The 19350-nt window shown below is 42.6% G+C and overlaps 1 protein-coding gene across 6 annotated transcripts in view; it reads left to right on the forward strand.

Annotated features, from left to right (window-relative positions):
* MYLK (myosin light chain kinase) overlaps positions 1-19350 on the forward strand; it is a 326396-nt gene that overhangs the window by 85590 nt on the left and 221456 nt on the right. The window contains exon 1 of one of the 6 annotated variants that reach the window (XM_039495243.1): positions 11927-12064. The exons of the other annotated variants lie outside the window; for them this stretch is intronic. The gene's annotated coding sequence lies outside the window, so the exon portion shown is untranslated. Of the gene's footprint in view, positions 1-11926; positions 12065-19350 lie in introns of those variants that run through there. 6 annotated transcript variants of the gene reach the window in all.

Raw genomic sequence — 19350 nt, forward strand, 5'->3', positions numbered from 1 at the left:
GTAATACTCTCCCTCTTGACCTAGGCCTGGTGTGCTTTGTCTGGGGGAGTCTATATTCCAAATTTAATACATTGTATTGTAAGCAGCCAGAGGATTTGGCTTTGTCTGATTCCTAAAGAAAAGGTAAATCCAGGCAGGAAAAGGAAAGTGATTTATCTTCTCCAGGCAAGAGTAAGTAAATAGTTACAAGCTCACATTTAATGGTTTGAAAATTGGTTTAAATTGGTGCTATTCAGGTTGTGGTTTTGGAGCTACGTGGCTCTTTGGGGTGGCTCTTCTGAAGCCTTCAGGTTGAAGGGAGCTTCTTACACTTTGCCTAGTCTCAGGCAGAAAAAACCAGACCACAAGGGAATTGCCCTGCTGCCTGAGACACATGCAGGATTATGGACAGGGTTGAGACAATCAACCAGAGGCCAATTTTCCCTCCTACCAGCGGTTGATTTATGCCTTAGACCATGAGAGTTTATATCCTTAATAAATGTTTCTTAGCTAAAATAGCTATGAAAGTTCTTATCATGTCTCTTTGAATCCTACTAATCGCTTGGCCTCAATAGTGTCTTGTGGCAATGAGTTCTGCAGATTACTTATTCACTCTTTTAAAAAAAAATTCTTTGTTAAAAGCTGATTCACAATTACATAAACACCTGCCAGGATACAAGACATTGTAGATCTAGCTTTTAAACTCTTCAGGCAGGGACTGTTTCGGTATATTTTATAGCTCCCGGCATGCTGTCAGGGTTTGACAAAGAATAAATGATCACTGTTTGCCCTGGAGTAGGTAATGCATATCTGGTTTGCATACATGTGCACGATTGTTGTGCCCAGGAAAAATACACTGGCAATATGAGCTTATGGACTTACTCTTGTGCGGACAGATAATGAGATTGCATAGAATGCAAGTCAGTGCCAGATTCAGCCCTATACAGCACAGCTCTGCACAAAGTACCAGTGGCTCTCTTTAAATCAAGAACGTAATTCCTTTTGTCGTAAATATTCACAGCGTAACCCCAAACTTGGTGACATTTACTCAGGTCCCAGTCCGTCTCACATAGAAGACCGTGGGGGCCTTTCCAATGATTTGCTGGCATTTACAGACCTGAGCCCCTTTGTGGGTTGCAAATGAACTGTGTAAAACTTGTGGCTTTTTTCCCAAAACTGGAAGGAACTTGGCAGACTTGATTCTGTTTCCTTTTGAGTCTCTTGACTGTCTTTGAAATCAAAACTTGAAGCAGGTACAAATCCCAGGCCGATAGTAAAATGTTTCCTTGACCCACCTTTCATGAAGCATTATAGTCCTAGTAGTTTGGAAGTAGGCAATTGGAATTGACCACTGCAGCAGAACCAAGAAAATACACTGATGGTTTGTAGTTACTTTGTGAAACATGGAAACTAAAGTTAATCTGTATCCAGAGTTTGAAGAGAGAATCTGTTTAGCTGTTCAGATAAGAAATTGCAAACAGCATAAATTCAGCATTCCAAAATGTATCCCTACCTCCTTTATCACCCTCGTATATCTAAATCCATGAGTTCATCGGAACAAAAGGAGGAGGTTTAGTAACATATCCTGTCTTTTCCTTGATAAAATGCATCTTGTCACATTAGTGGTCCGAATTCAAAGACGTGCAAGAGGCCTTATGATAATGGTATCTCTGAGCCACAATGCAATCTGCTATCCTAAATCTAATTTATGGCTTTACTGGAAACCTCTGGATTAGGCTTCATTTTGTTTAGGGTGTAAGTCTCTGTTCTAGCTTTTTAACCCTCTGCCTCAAAGGATATATCTAGCTATATCCTGGATCAGCAATGCTTGTATTGGGGCTTCTGACTGGGACAACTTGTGCTGTTCTGAGGGCTGAAAGATCAATGACCTTCTGAGGATGTTAGCTAGTGCTAATCTTTTCTGCCATACACAGCCTAAAATCTGGTAACGTAGGTTTTGTTACAGTAAATGATTTGCGGATCAGATAAGGGTACCGCTAGGCACATTCTTTCTCTCATTCCTTCTTGCAGTATATCATAAGGGGAATTGTGGAATATAAACCCAGGAAAGGCAACCCTCCTAAAAATGATTTAGTAAAGGAAGCTGAGTAACATGGGAGGCAGCGATCAGAATCAGACTCCATGGCTGTTTACAGTTTTCCTGCCTTATCAACTGGATGCCTTGCTGGCACAGCTTGTTAAAACTGAAGCAGGTCATTAAAGACAATCAGAACTTCCATCATATTTGTTTTCAACAGTTCAAAAATCCTCATGCAGCTTCTTATTTAAAGTTGCCTTTTAAGCTTAATATTCAGTTTGTTAGTAAGGTGATGCAGAAGAGGTGTAATGTTTGCATTTTTAAATTGTATAGTTTGCTTAGATCAACAGTATCAGAGGGGTAGCCGTGTTAGTCTGGATCTGTAAAAGCAACAAAGAATCCTGTGGCACCTTATAGACTAACAGACGTTTTGCAGCATGAGCTTTCGTGGGTGAATACCCACTTCTTCGGAAGTGGGTATTCACCCACGAAAGCTCATGCTGCAAAACGTCTGTTAGTCTATAAGGTGCCACAGGATTCTTAGATCAACAGGTAAAGCAAGAACAATTGGAGCTAAAGAAAGCCTAGAATATATTTCTTGGTGTCATTGCAAAATGACTATCAAAGTGCTATAGAGAGGCAGCATAGTCTAGAGAGTTAGGCATGGAATTGGGGCCAGGAACTCTTGTGTTCCAATATTCTGTCTCGCTGGGCAATGTTGGGCAAGTCATTAACCTCTCTGTATCTATCTTTCCCAGGTGTAAAATGGGGAAAATAAATTGTTCCACACCTACTTGCTGCAGGATTAAGTTTACTTGTCAGGGTGGAAAAATACACTTGCCGTTATGCACCCCTGCAATTTGAAGGATAGCACGTATATTTATGGAAATAAAAAAAGGTAAAGATCAAACTAAAAAAATTACCAGAAGAAACTAAAATCTCATTTCTTTTTCAAGGAGTTCATTTCCAATGGTAGCCTCCTTATCATTTATTATTTTGATCTTTTCATGTACATCTGCTGATTTTATTAGGAGGTGATGTTAGGTTTGGATGGGCAGAGTAATATTTTCTTTTGAGGGGATTTAGGCTTGTGTTTTGGGAGATGAGCATGTTGAAAACTGGGCTAATAATGGCAAGCTGGCTTCAACGTTTACTATGGAGTGGCTCCCACTATCCGTAATGAGAGCTTGTTTCTACGGAAAGTGATGGCTCTTATTTGCCACATGTGGGTAAATGGATTTTTTTCTAAGTCCTGCTGACTTTAACCACCTTAGAGGGATAGTGTGGTGATTATATGCCTAAAGAACACATTCTGAAGTTGTATAACACTATTGTAACAAAGAAGCTAGGACATATGTGTACTGTGTCCTTCTATGGATAGAGTCAGAACAGCTTATCAGAAACTGGAAGTGGCTCTGTATGGCTAATACAGCTAAGGAAGGTTCTTCTTTGCTCGAATGGTAGAGTCCAGTGCTTCTGAAACAGGAGGATCCTTGTTCTGTCCCCACTGCCACCACAATACTCTGAGTGGCCATGGTATGGTGTACAGCATAATGACGGCAAAGAAGTTTCTAGAAGATTTTAATTAAAGTATGTCTTTGTTTCTGTCCAAAGGTTACAAGCTGACATCTTGCATCACCTAATAAATGTAAACACAGACACACTATGACCTGACTAGAGCTGTGAGAAGGCCAGCAAATTTCATTCATAATGGGGTCATTGTAAAACTTTTGTCCACTGTTATTCCCAGACTCTTTATACTACTTGATATTTGCTTCTTAAAAAAACTCAAAACTCAAAGTAATTCAAGCAAAATGACTGACTTTTTTTTTCATCCAGGTGAAACCAAGAGAATTACACCTGTTCCCAGCTAAATCCATAAATCTTGCCAGGCTAGTTCAAATGTGACCAGTTTGTGAGTGTTGCTGGAAATTCGTCTTGGCAAACCTGGCCTGACTTTCAGATTAGTAACAAAATCCAAAACCAGTTCTGCTTGGCTTTGGTTTTCTTAGAAATGACTATAGAAGGGGGGTTCTTTGATGCTCTTAGATTTACCTAGTGTTGTATATGGTGGCTCTGCAGTCTAGTCAGATGCATGTTAGATGTACCCCTTTCTTATCAATAGGGCTTTCTCTTAGTTTCCCCTCTGTGTTTTAGGACTATATTTTCTAATCAAACAGCCATCCTCCTATCCTAGGCAGATATAATATTCATGTTTTCCCCCTCATTAAAAAGAGTCAATGGAGACCAAAGAACCTTCCATACTGGATAAACTTGTGTTTTGAAACCTAAATGTATATTGAATAGGCTCAGCCTATTCGACTTAGTTCCTGCATAGGAGATTATGGTGTGAGACCGAGAGTCCTCCTTCTTGATTCAATTAGGTATTGGGGTGGGGATCATTAATTTGTCCTTCTCAGTTCTACAGGTGAAAGAGTATGTTAAGAGTGCCTAGAATGGGCCTATAACTAAGGCTCCATGTTTGTCACGGAAGTCACAGATTCCGTGACTTCTGCAGCAGCCTGGTGCGGCTGGTCCAGGAGCTGCCTGGGCAGCTCCTGGTCCAGGCACACTGGCTGCTGCTGGGACAGTCTCAGGGCCCCCCTGCCCTCCAGCAGCAGGAGTTTGTGTGTGTGGGAGGGGGGCTCAGGGCTGGGGATTAGGGTGTGGGGTGGTGCTTACATGGGGGGTGGCACCCTGGATGGGCAACAGGAACTCCCCTCCCTCAGCTCCTAGATCCACTTGCTGCCTCTGCGCATGCGCACACACACACCCCCCACAGCTCCCATTGGCTGCAGATCCCAGCCAATGGGAGCTGCAGAACCAGGTCTTGGGGGTGGTGCGCACACAGCACGTGGAGCTAGGAGCTGGGGTCGCAACTTCCCAGAAGCTGGGTAGAGTGCCTGCCACAGCCCTGAGCCCCCCCCAACCCCCTGAGCACATATGGCACCCCCTGTCCCCAGCACTCAAGGCACCACCCAAGCTGCCCTCCCCAGCACCCGTGGGGCCTCCAGGGCTACCGCCCTCCCCCCAAGTTTTAGTCGGGTATATAGTAAAAGTCATGGACAGGTCATGGGCCATCAATATTTGTTTTACAGCCCCGTGACTTGTCCATGCCTTTTACTAAAAATACCCGTTACTAAAATGTAGCCTTACCTATAATTAGCAGGAAATGTTACTGTTTGAAGCCTGACACATGCTGCATGACTGTAAAAGAAGCAGATCTTTCTCCTCCCTGACCCCCTTCTGATGGGGATAGAGAGGGAAAGTGCAGTGTTAATCTATTTGCATTGTGAGGAGTGCTCGTTTACTCTTCTGTTCTGCTCAGCCACACAAGACAAACTCCAGGCAAATCCATGGACTATGCAAGAGCCCCATGTTGAGTTTCTCTATGGGAACAGAATCCTCTTTTAGAGATTTCTAAAGGTTGAGTTTGGGATTAAGAATAACTTCACCTGGGTACACCAGCCGTGGACAATCAGTCAGATGGGTTGCTTTTTTGTTTTGTTTTTTAAATCAAGATTTTCCGACATGGTTGGGTGGTTAGAGTACAGAATTATATCTCAGGAAAACAGCTGCTTATAATCTAAGATCTGATGTTGAGCCTTGGGCAAGTCACTTAGCAGCTTTGTACTTCAGTTTCCACATCTGTCAAGTATCTTATTCACTGCCCGTGCCTACTTCTATGCATCTTGGGTACTTCTGGCACCCATTACTCAAGTGTCTGAGCACCTCACAGTCACTTTTTCAATAACCCTGAAGAATAGGAAGGTTCCCCATTTGGGGAACTGAGACACAGAGAGACAAAGTGGGTTACCCAGTGTCACATAGGAACTCTGTAGTGGAGCAGGGAATTTAACCCAGGTCAGCTCCCTAAACACGTGACTGTCCTTCTTCTCACAGAGGTGCTGTGAGTCATAGTCCATTAATGTGTGTGTATAAGGCTTTAAGATACTCAGCTGGAAGGTGCTATTTAAATGCTAAGTACTGCTATTATTAAAGCAGTTTATGGGGCTTAGGTCAGGTGAGCTCTAAGGCTTGAAGCCAGGACCTTGGCTGCAAATCTGAGCTTGTGCGTGGGAGACTTGTTTCATGCTGTTTCTGCTTGTATTGACTTATCCTAGTGCTACCTACATTACAAGGCTGTAAGTGGGGCTCTTGGCAGCGGAAGCCACTGTAGAATCCTGAACCATGGGCCTCTAAATGTTTCAACAAGGTTCCTGACTTCCACATGCACCTGAGATTTGCAACTATAGATTTGATCTGTTGTGAACTGGCTGAGGGCATATGGACAGGAGATGAGCAAAGCAAACATTCTGGGCACCCTCAACAGCTGTGCAAAATTGACCTGGAACATCCTGTGTATAATCTAATCTATCAGTAGTGTCCTCCAGGGTTTCTATGTCATGTTCATCATTGTACCATCTGGACAGCACTGGGAAATTGTTTCCTTAGTTACAGAGATTAATTAGCAGAGTGTGTTGTACTCCTCTGTATATTAGAGATGGACTTGGACTATACCCCAGAGCCAGGTAATCACCTAGATTTTGAGGAAGTCTGGCCCCATATCTGATTTTTGGGGCTCGTGCATGTTTCTGTAAGAAATTCAACTGCAAGCAGCCTCCTGCATCCAAATGTCCTATTTCTGTTTGTAAAGCATATGAAGCCTTCAGACATAAGGTGAAAATTAAGTGCAAAGGATTATTGGTGAAAATGAAAAGTCTGAAGACTGGGCGAACATACCAGTCACCCTAAGAAATGCTGGCTTTGTGTGTTGCAAGAATCCTTCAGTCCCTATATAAGGACTGAGAAAGAAATTATTAGAGGTTTGGGCCTGAAGTTTGGCTGATTATAGAGTTAGCTGTCAGTGGCGAAATTGAGACCCAGATCCAGGTTGTAATTCCAAAGATTTCCACAGACTGAGATGTTTGGATTGAGCTCTGGAAATTATAGACCTGTGAAGGGAATTCTATAATGTGTCAATAGGGGTGTCCTGTCATTTAGTACACTGAAAACCTTTCAATAGAAGCCTCTTCTTTTTTCTATATATTGTTTATGAACTAGAACCATAACACATGCTTGTGATCGAGTTTGAATCCCACTACAGTCCTACAGGAAAGCACGCTGGAATCTTAAAGAAAAGCCCCACCTTGTATTCTGTTTGCCAGCTGGGTTTCCCTCTGGCTTCAATTTGCTGCTATAAAATAACTCTTAGGTACAGATACCACATAAGAACCTGCCCAGTGCACTTCACATTCACTTGCTCATTTTTCTTCTAAAATAACAGCTGTGAAGAAGCTGGATTTACTGCTTCCTAATCTGATGTTTCAGATTAAACATCCAAGGATGTTCTGAATCTTCCGAGGTTGCTGCATTCTTTTAAAAATATATTTCAGCCTTTTTGTAAGATGCATACTTTTAAACTTGCATTTTTTTCAAAATTATTATTTTTTCAATTATTAAAATAGTTATATTATGCAGAATGGTTGTATATAGCAGATAAATAATATATATACATATCTCCCTGTATGTGTGTTTATTTTGTATGCCTTTCCCTTCCTCTGAAACCCTGTGTAGTTACTCTAGCAATAAATAATTAGAGCCTCAATCCTGTAGAGTCTTATTCCCATGCTTAAATTACAAGCTGTCAGTAGTCCCAATGAAGTCACCAGGGCTACTCACCTCATGTAAAGATGCATAAATCTTTGTAGGAGTGAGGCTTAAGAGTGTCCTAAAAAAGTAGCATTATTAACAAATTGGAGGAGGTTGCAGGCAGTGGCTGATAGCGGTTGCAATTGAAAATACCTATGAAAAATACATGTCCTCAATAGTTGTTTAATGTTGAGAGGGACAAATGGAAGGATCTGTCCACAGGAGTGACTTTCTTTGCCTTAGTATCTATTATAAAGCCTGTGTACTTATAAACTCATCAAAACAGTGCTTTAAGTAAATTGCCCATTAAACTCTCTCATGACGGTCAATCTGTATTCTAATAAACCTGTCTCAAAACTGAATGTAGATTAGTTTGCATCATCTTGATTCCTGCTGCTGCACATTGTCAGTGAAATTCCTCATGCAGCCATGTGGTGGCAGAATACAGAGTTGTTACTGTATCTAGATCGGGGGTGGGCAAACTTTTTGGCCTAAGGGCCACATTGAGGTGGCAAAACTGGATGGAGGGCTGGGTAGGGAAGGCTGTGCCTCCCCAAACAGCCTGGCCCCTGACCCCTATCCACCCCCTCCCACTTCCTGCCCCGAGTGCCCCCCTCAGAACCCCCAACCCAGCCAACCTCTTCCCCCGCTCCTTGTCCCCTAACTGCCCCTCCCGGGACCCCCGCCCCTAACTGCCCCCTGGGACTCCAGCCCCACTGCTCCCAGTCTCCTGACTGCCCTGACCCCATCCACACCCCTGCCCCCTGACAGGCCCCCTGGAATTTCACGCCTATCCAACCCCGCCCCCCGGTTCCCCGTCCCCTGACCACCCCCCAAACCTCTGCCCCATTTTGGGGGGAGGGATAGCTCAGTGGTTTGAGCATTGGCCTGCTAAACCCAGGGTTGTGAGTTCAATCCTTGAGGAGGCCACTTAGGGATCTGGGGCAAAAATTGGTCCTGCTAGTGAAGGCAGGGGGCTGGACTCAATGACCTTTCAAGGTCCCTTCCAGTTCTAGGAGATTGGTATATCTCCAATTATTACCTTTATAACCACTCCCTGTCCCCTGGGGCCCCCAGGCCTTTATACACCCCCACCCCGGCCCACTTACTACTAACCATGCCGAGCAGAGCATGCAGAGCAGCGTGTCTGGCTGCCATGCTGGCCAGAGCCAGACATGCTGCTGCTCTGCTCGGCAGGAGCACGCAGTTCCGCCGCCCGGAGCGCTGCCCACGTGGTGGCTATGTGGGGGATGGGGAGGACAGCAGGGGATGGGATGGAGGCTAGCCTCCCCGGCCAGGACCTCAGAGGCCAGGCAGGACGGTCTCGTGGGCCGGATGTGGCCTGCGGGCCGTAGTTTGCACATCTCTGATCTAGATAAAAGCTTGTGTTAATTCAAATGGGATAAAGATGCAGGTTTTATTGACTAGAGGGTTAGATTTCCAGCGCTGCCACTGACCTGTTGTGTGAAGATGGGGAACACACTTCACGTCTCTGTGCCTTCCTTCCCAAGCCCATACAATGAGGATAATGATGCTTATCTACTTTTGTAGAATGCTATAAGTTCTGTGGGTGAACAGCTCTACCTAAGAGTTAAATGTTGTTAATTTATGAAGTGTGCTTTGCCTCCTAGAGCTTGGTTGTCTTCTATTTAGAGACATTTCTATAGCAGTCAGCCCTGGATTTGGAACACTTAACAGAAAATAATGAAATTAAGTCTCACAACATGCTTGGGAAGTAGGTAAATAGACTTATCCCCATTTTATAGATCAGGGACTGGCAACCTTTTGGCACATGGCTCGCCAGGGTAAGCACCGGGGCGGGCTGGGCCAGTTTGTTTACCTGTTGCGTTGGCAGGTTTGGCTGATTGTGGCTCCCACTGGCCGCTCCAGGCCAATGGGGGCTGCAGGAAGCGGCGACCAGCACATCCCTCGTCCCGTGCCACTTCCCGCAGCCCTCATTGGCCTGGAGCAGCGAACCGCAGCCAGTGGGAGCCATGATCACCCGAACCTGCTGATGCAGCAGGTAAACAAACCAACCCGGACCGCCAGGGTGCTTACCCTGGGGAGCTATGTGCCAAAGGTTGCCGACCCCTGTTATAGATGCTCACAGAGTTGAAGTGACTTGCCAAAGGTTACATAGGAAGTATGTCACAGAGCCAGGAATCAACATAATCTGATTAGCAGAGGGACGCTGCACGGAAGAGGTGTGCTAAGAAGGGATTTGGGAGAGGAAAGGATGGATGTTTATCTCTCCAGAAGAGGAAGGGAGCAATTTTTCACTCTCAAAAGGTTCCTAATTACTGCCACTTAATGTGCCTGGTATTTGACACAAAACTACTTGCTGCTTCATAGATATCTTCTTTGAAGTGGCTGCGTTTCAGTGAGTGATGGCACTTAGTAGAACATTGTTGCTTTTTAATTACACTTAGAGGCTACAGTGGTATTCTCTTAAAATGAGAAACCAAGCAGTTTATAGCATCACTCTGCTCTCTCTCCTATACACAACCAGAGTTCTCACTGACGTGACAGACCATGGGACGCTTGTTAACTGTAGAATCCAAGGTGACAATTCACTGGATTCTGGGAAAATGTGGTCCTTTTAGAAAAGCATGTGGGACCCATCTTGTAATCTGCATTGAGTTTCTGCACACTCATTTGTGTGAGGAGGACACAAACTGTATTTGCACATTTGTTTGGGCAGATAGGCAAGTACAGTTTGTGGGACCACATCCAGGGTTTTGCACACACAGTGTTGCCCAAAAATTAAGTTTCCAAAATCTTTGAATCAAAGGCTTGGGCATTCAAATTTGGCATCTCATTTTGTTCCTGCCTGGAGTGTATGACAATGCTATAGAACTTCACTGGGAAAAGGTTCGGACCCTTGGAGGTCAGGTTGAAGACATCTTGGAAATCTGATCCTCCAGAGTCTGGATTGTTGGATAGGGCTTTTTCTTCCTGACTTTGCCTAATTTGGGTTCCTAAATTATACCTGTAAAGTATTTACACTTACCTGCACAGATGGGTATTTTTTGTGTGCAAACAGCATGTTGTGGGTGAAATTGCCACTTTACAATCTGCTCTTTGTAGGCAGCCATGTGTAATTGTGCTGCTGTAAAAAGTAAATCTAACTCAGACTTCCAATCTGCCTCCCAGGCTCCCCGTTGCTCCAGGATGGAAGGAAACAGTACTGGACCCCTACCCAAAACAGCACACATCGCCCACTGTTCTGGCACAGGAACTCTTCCAGGGTATTGGAGGCATGAACCAAGGCTCCGTCCTGTTACTACCTCCTCTACCCACCTCCTCATGAGAAGGTAGTGACTGTATGGATCCAACTTCCCCTGGTGCTGCTACTAGTAGCCTGAATAAGGGAGTCACTTATGCCCCCCTTATGCCTTTGGAGGTTGCGTAGGACTAGACCATCACAAGCCATATGGGTGTAAGTACTTGCTTGTGCAGTGTTGTGGGTTTTGTGTGTACGCTTGCAGAATTGTGTGTGCAAAGGAAAAGTTGTCGGTGCATCTTAGTCTTCAGGATAAAGCTAGGATCTGAAAGAAAAAGGTGTGCTAAAATTGGTTTTGTTGGGTAAGGGATCCATACAGCCTGCATAGCCAGCCCTTGCAAATGGAAAGGCACTCTAAAATACTGAATTATTAAACATAATGGGCCAAATTTAACTCTAGTGGCACTCCACTGAATTCAGTGAAGGTAGAGAATGAATTTAGAGGATGTATTTTGAAAGACAGACGCACCTTTTACAAAATACCTTCAGGTTTTTTTTAACATGGTTTTATTTTTTTTTAAACGAGAAGTAGCTTATTGTGAATTTATGGCCATCTGTGTCCCTTTCACTCGGTGTATGGTACTTACACGTCCCTTCTGCCCCCCCACCCCTGCATAGCATCTGAGCGCCTTACAGTCTTTAATGTAGTTATCCTTGTTACAGCCCTGTGTGGTAGGGAAGTATCCTCCCCATTTTACAGTTGGGGGACTGAGGCACAGAAAGAGGCTTACCTAAGGTGAGACACAGGCAGTCGTTCGTAAAGCAGGGAATTGAACTAGGTCACAGGCAAATGTTCTAACCACTGGACTAATCCTCTCACTCCACCCCTTAAGGGACTCGATAAAAATTCTATGCAGATTTCAGCAGTGGTGGTGGTTCAAAGGTTTCTGAGGGCACCCAGGTTAAAATAACAGAATGGCTGGACTCAGTAAAATGTGGTGCCTAAGTGTGGAGTTGCAACATCAGTGAATGAAGTCAATTTGCAGGCTCTGATTTCTCCTCTCTCTCTCTTTCATATGCACACCCTCCCTCTCTCATTTCACTTCTGACTCAAAGGACGGATTTGGGAAAAGGAAATTAGTGTAATTAAATGGCTATGTAGGAAGCTGATGGTAAGTATTTACTTATATACAATATATAGAAGAGAGAGACTACTAGCTGGATTTCTTAGCATTTGCTTTTCTTGGTTTATTTTTCTAAACCGAATATTGAGTGACAGAGATTTGTTCCCAGCAGAAAATGCTTGAAACACAATCGTCCGCTTTGGTATTAAAGAGATTACAGTGCACACTGTGAGAATTTGTAAGGATTTGTGTGCTTTTTTAGAAAGGATTAAAAATAAAAACATCTAGAATAGAATTGCTGTCTAGCTGCATCATTACACTACACACCAAAGTTTCTATGCTGATTTATGTTGTATTCTCTAGTACATATTGCACTTTTTGTTTCAGCAGATTTTCTTTTAAAGACTGTAATCTAGCTGTGAAAGCCAGGTGAAATGAAATGGTCACAATCAATCTAGAATCCCTGGAATCCTATTTAGTAGCAAGCTTGCCATACTTTTAAGAAAGAGATTTGGGGGATAATCTGCCATTCTATAAAGTTGCTTAAATAAAAGGATAAATAAAATCATATCATAGCATTCAAGGATCTCAACTGCATTTGTTCAGACTTATTCTGCCTGCCAAATTCTAATACTGGACAAGCTGATTTGGTCTCTGATTGCGTTTGTGTAAAAGCTTCATGGAAATGCTATTTTCTGAGCAATTCCAAAACCATTTTCAGTGTGAAATTATTTTGGGGGGAACTTTATCATTAAGTATTTGCTAGGCAAAAAGATTTCATAATTGGCCACTAGAAAAGGCTTTAAAATGCAGAGCTCACTAAAGTCAAACCACTAAATGTGAGTGATTAGTGGCTTATGTTGCTATAAAATTGCTTGTACTAATTTACAAGTTCATAGTCTTTGGGGAACACAATCTTAGCCCCTTTAAACACTGCATTTAGAAAAACTTCAATTCACTTTTTATTTTTAAACCAGAGGTGTGCTAAAACAGAAAAATAACTTTTACTTTATTCAGTGGTTCACACTAAAACCGTGGTATTTAGCATTAACCTGTTGATTGTATTTGGCACTGCACCAAGATATACTAAATCTACAACCGTGAGGGTAGGAATGATTCTTGTGCTTTTTTGTTCTGTTTTTATTAATATCTTAAAAACCCTCCTAGGGTCTGATCTAAAGGCCATTGAAATCAGTGGTAAGATCCTCTTATGGATTCTGATCAGTTCCCTTCAGAGCCTTTCATCTGAGGATCATCTATGTACAGAGTGGTTTTCATTCATTTCACCTTATGTTTTGCACACAGCAGTACGTTATGTCCATGTGGAAACAATTGCTTCTGGTGCATTTTGTTCACATAAAGTAGTCCCATGGGCCACTCAAAATATTTGAATACTATAAAATACATGAGTAATCATTGGAGGGTCTGTGGGGACAGAGGGCTGGGGGGCTGTTGCTGGTGGTTAGGCCACTCACCTGGAATGTAGGAGACTCAAGTTCAAGTCCTGCTCTAGTGAATATTTATTTACACAAAGTGGAACCGTTTCAAGAAGACAGATAGAGAGAGACTCAATCCAGAATATTATATAGCCTGGTGATTAGGGCATTTGTATGGGAAGGGGGAGACCCAAGTTGAAATCTTTGTTCCAGAGTGGGGATTTGAAACTGGGTCTCCCACATTACAGGGTGTAAGGGTGCAACCACCACCTGAGTTTCATGTCCCCCAAAACGATTTTTTTCAACTTTCTGTTAGCAGAGAATTCCCCCCCAAATTCATTTTCATTTTGACCTGAACCATTTCCGCCCCCCTACTTTTTCAGAACTACCAATGAACCGAAAAAATCAGTTATTCACCCAGCTCTACTTTGGATATATACTGGTGTATGTTAGAGAGGAATTGGATCCATTTTTTAAACCTTGTTTTTCTTATATAATTTTTGATTATGCAAACTTTCTGCCCATTGTGAGGTTGATATTTAGGGTCAGACCCCTTGTATGTAGCTGTATTGGCAAATAGATTGTAATATCTTCAGGACTGGGGCTTTGCTCATACTGTCCGTTTAACAACTAGCACACTGGTGCTATAAAAATAGCCTCGTGTGTGTTGTTGGCCTATGTTGATGCTCAGTAGGCTTTCCAGCTGATAAGTGGCCTAATTGGTTGATCAACTTTGCTAATTACTTGTGTTTCACTGTTGGGTAAAGGTGGATTTTAGGCTGGATCTTTCAGAAGTGCTCCAGGGAGTTGGAAATCAGTGGGAGATGTGGGTGTATGTTGAGAAGATCATCTGGAGAAAAGAGAGATTCAAAAAAGAAGACTAGGAAAGAGGATGATGGGAAGGAAAAGGTAGATGAACAACATAAAACAGAATTTGGGCCAATCAAGAAAATGAAATGAGGAATAACAAATACAACAGTAGCACCTAACTGAATATTGTATGCTGATTCCAACAAAGCAGTCTAGTTATGGATGGCACAAGATTGTAGTGTGTTTCCTTACAATCATCAAGTATTTTCTTTACACTTTGTAGAAAAATTGTATAACACAGCAATTCCAACAATTCTGTTAACCAATATAGACCAGATTCTCCATTCATTTACAATTGAGTAAATCTGGTGAAATTCCATTGTAATCCTGGGTGTTGCTCTGGAATTCCAAAGGTGGGACAGAGTAGAATTTGGACCTGTATGTATTTCATTAATGTGAAGCAAATTTAAAAAAAAATTCTTTCGCTATTCAGACAAGGTATATGACTTTAAAATTATGCTAGTGATGACTGCTTTCTTTTTTTCTTTTCTTTTTTTCTGTAGACCGTCTTGTCTTGCACTTCGGGCCTGACATAGAACTCTGCACCTTCAAAATTGGGCCCTTAGGTTACAACAAAAAGTCTACTTTTGCAAACCTGCTCAGCAGAACTCTCATTTTAGACAGGATAGAGCAGTGGAGAATACAACATTATGAATACTGGTGTGATGAGTGAATGAACTAGACCTCATGGGCCAAATTCATGCAGGTGTAACGCCACTTTCTTCAGTAGAGTTACACTAGGGATGAATTTGACCTATTAGTTTTTTTTCTGTCCCCAACTCCTTTGATGTAGAAGACGTTCATTTTAATAATTGATCTTAATCTTTGTCCAAACAATGGACCCTTCCAAAAAGTCTACAGGTTCTCTATTGAAAACTTAGTATCTTGTCTGTTTTTGTATCCTTATCAGGAAGGAAAAGCTAGTGTTAAAGAACCAGTTTTCTGCAAGAAAACCACTTCACCAGAAGATAGCAGGACTAAAACTTGCTCTTCAGTGTGTTATGATTGAATACCCTATCCTGCTAATTTACGCAGGATGAGCACAACCTTAGTCCAATAATAGTCCCATTGACTACTCATGGATTAAGGACCTTCTCTCTGAGTAAGGGTGGTAGAATCTGGCCCTTAAGTATAATCTGTTTTCTTGGACAAGCCTTTGAGTTTTTTCTTTGCAGCATTGCAGACTCAAGTTTAGTTGTTTACTCACAACTTGGAAAATCATCCAGTTTCATGTAAATGCTAAACTCCCACTCATTAGATACCAGTTGTGGCTCATCTTATTAGTGTGGAATAATAATGGTCAAAACCTGCAAGATATATAGCCAGATCGGACACCTTCACATTTCCTACTTGATCTGTTAAGGATTCCTCCATCCCTAAGCCCTGTTAAGAAGCTCTACATCTCTGCATTGCTTTTGGAATGTTCCTTCATGGATTTGGAACCAGTTTTATTGCTAGGGACTGGATACAGGCAGATTTCCCCTTGTAAAATTGGTGCAGTAATTTAGTATGGTTTCATTCATAAAGTGGGTACTTAATCATGTGTTTTAAAGAATTGCTTATATTGAACGTATAGATCCATATTTTGCTCTTATTTGAATTAGTGCATATTCTGAATAAGTGCATTGCAATCACAGGATTTACTCCAGGATTTATTCTGGTATAAATGAGGGCTGAAGTTGCAGTGTAGTTAATCTTATACCATGATTAAAGCGGAAATATCTTTATTCCTCTTTATATGTAAGTCTGACATATTGCAGCGTGAGAAGTCGCATGGTTTTCTTTTATAGTATTTTCACATATGTATAGACAAACATAAGAACAGCCAAACCAGAATGTATCAATCATCTGTGCTGTCTGGTATCTTTTATAATTGCCAAAATCAAGGGAGATTTTGGTTTAACTCCCTTCATCTAACTTAGGCAGGCACTGAACCTAATTGGTAGCTTGAGGGACATTTCCTCCTAACCACAACTGCTGAGTTCTGAAGCATTGTAGCTTGTAAGCAGGAGGACTTAGGGCCTTTTCAATGTTTATCCTAGATAGTGTGATTGCATGTGCTGCCTCCTTCCTATCTCTCTCAAGACTCATTTCTTCAGTCTATTCTTCCAGCATTAGCCACTGACCCTTGCTTTTATATTTCACTCTATAATCCTTTTAATTTAGCTTGCACGCCAACAAATAATTCTGAATAGACTATACAAACATAGGCAGAGTTTAACTTCTGTATTTGGGGGAGTAGAGGTCTTAGTAAGTATAGCTCTGACTTTTGAATTTACTGATTTATCAGTGGTACTTAAATTACAATTTACTTGAGATCACAATATGGCTTATGTTTATTGTTTAATCACCCTTTGTTTTTGTTTTAATTTAATTATTTGACATGTTTACCAGATACATGAAAGTGCTCAGTTCTGTTTAGTGGTAACTATGAGTCACGGCTCCCTAGTTTTAGAGCTACAGAAGCATTGTCTAGAAATAGACAGGTCTCTACGTATTCGCTTGATATTCTGACAACAGTAATTTCCAGTGCTGTAGAAACAGTGTGAGCAGCTGGGCCAGACACCTAATGGCCCAAGTATATTGTGGGTTTGTGAAGGCTCCCAAATATTTAGGCTATTATTGAAGTATATAAATAAATGTTTGTTTTGATAAAATATTATATATAATAATAAGGGTGGGACTTTCAACAGTACTGAGCCTTAGAGCTGGGTGGGAAACAATTTTCCTATCCCAAATCACGCCCCCCAAAGGTAAACCAAAAATCTGAAAAAAAAAATTCAGATTGGATCAATTGAAATGCTTAATTTTGATCTTTTCAAAAATCTGTTTAGATTTTAACCCTTTTTTTCTTTTTGTTTTTTTACTATAACTTTCATTTAGAGACAAATCATTTTGAACCCAAAAAGTCTTTTCATTTGGAAAATGTCAAAACAGGATAGTTCAACGGTTTTGAGACAGGCTTGTGAGTTTATACAGAGCTCTTCTTTAGGTCTGGGAAAGTATCTTCCACAGACCTGAAGAAGACAAGCTCTGTGTAGCTCAGAAGCTTGTCTGTCACCAACAGAAGCTGATCCAGTAAAAGATATTACCTCACCCACCTCGCCTCGGTGAAAAGATTGTCCTTTGTGCATACCTAGCGGGCCTTTCCCATGAGGTAAAAGATAGCATCAGCAACAAGCCTGTGGACTGGGATGCAGTAAAGCTGGGCTCAATTCCCAGCTCTACCCCAAGCTTCCTGGGTGACCTTGGACGTGTCAGTCAACCCCCCTCAATTCCACATCTCTGAGGTGGGTGTAATAATATGTACTTTATCTATCTTGTTTGTTTAGATTGTCCTTTGGAGCAAGGACTTTGATTTGGTGAGGCCTTGTACAGTGCCCCACAGACGAGGGCTCCAGTCTCAGTGAGCCTCTAAATGCTACTGTAGTACAAATATAAATAATAATGGGGGACAGAATAAAATCTGGGGTGCTTCTCACACACACATATACCATGAAAGACCAGGAGTAAGTTGAACTACATTGTTCAACTCTGACTTAAAAGTGATTGCGCCTTTTCTGACCCAGGATTGTTGAGTGTGTATTGTACAAAAACATCATGCTGTGTGGTGTGGTGTGGTGTGCTACGTGAGATAGGAAGCACGTAACAGAAAATTCAATGTTCGATCACTGCCTTTTACATGCAACTCTTGCTGGAATGTCACTTTGATATGATTCTTTTTTTTTTTTCCTCCCCAAACTCAGCTATGCTTCAGCTGGTTGCGTGCATGCTCCGCATATACATTTGTCTTTCTTTCATTGCATGTTGGTTCCTCCCAAACTTCAGAACCCAGGTAATGCAGTATTTATCGCAAGAAGAAACATAATGTTCACAGAGGTGATCAAACTGCTACTGGAAAAAAAACAACCACCTCACTTTGGTTTGCTACATGTATATAAATTTAGATTAAACTCTACCCAGAATTCACAAGAGGAGAAAACCAGTGAAACACCCTCAGTGGGGAGGCACTTGCCCTAGGGTGAGGGTGGCCCATTATTAATACCTCCTTTCCGTAATCTGAGAGGCTGTGATTTTGGGGGGAGGGTCTTCTTCATGTGGCCACAGTGGTCATTGTACTTCCCTGATGGTCACATGCCTGGGGAAGTTTCATGCACCTTTGGAGCTCCCCACCCCCCAAGGAATTTGCCTGGCTGCACCCCAAGTGGCACTTGGAGATGTGGGGGAGCAGGAGCACCCAGCTGGAGGAGGGAGCCCCTGGAGTCTGAGCTGCCCTCTCTTCCCACCATGCACTGAGGGGACTGGGCTGCGACTGGCAGATCCAGCGCGCATCACTGCTCTGTGTGTGTGTGTGTGTGTGTAAATGGCTCTGGAGCACTACGATAAAAGCTCCCGCGGCTGCCGTCTTCCATCCCCTTTTCTCTGCAAACCATGTCCCTTTCCCCAGCGAAATGACCACGGCGGCTGCAGCCCCAGTGTAGAAAGGGCGCTCTGTGACCAGCATGAGCCTCCTACTGCCCACGCTGGACCCGGAATACAGTTTGGGGGCGCAATGCTCCTGCATGCCTCCCCAATCTCTGCCTCCATATAAAAACTCTCTGGAATTAACAGTGCAGGTATCAATCATACACATCTCTTAAGCCTGGTCTACACTAGGCGTTTAAATCGGTTTTAGGAGCGTAAAACCGATTTAACGCCACAACCGTCCACACTAGGAGGCACCTTATATCGATTTTAATGGCTCTTTAAACTGGTTTCTACTCTCCCCTCAGAGAGAGTAAACGCTAGTATCGGTATTACCATATCGGATTAGGTGCACCAGTGACCGCTCTGGACAGCATTCTGAACTCGGATGCACTGGCCAGGTAGACAGGAAAAACTTTTGAAATTCATTTCCTGCTTCCCAGCGTGGAGATCTCATCAGCACAGGTGACCACGCACAGCTCATCAGCACAGTTAACAACGCAGTCTCCTGAGAATCGTAAAGAGCCCCAGCATGGACTACACGGGAGGTACTGGATCTGATCG

The sequence above is a fragment of the Mauremys reevesii genome, linkage group 11 (genome assembly GCF_016161935.1).
Source record: "Mauremys reevesii isolate NIE-2019 linkage group 11, ASM1616193v1, whole genome shotgun sequence".
Classification (NCBI taxonomy): Eukaryota; Metazoa; Chordata; order Testudines; family Geoemydidae; genus Mauremys; species Mauremys reevesii.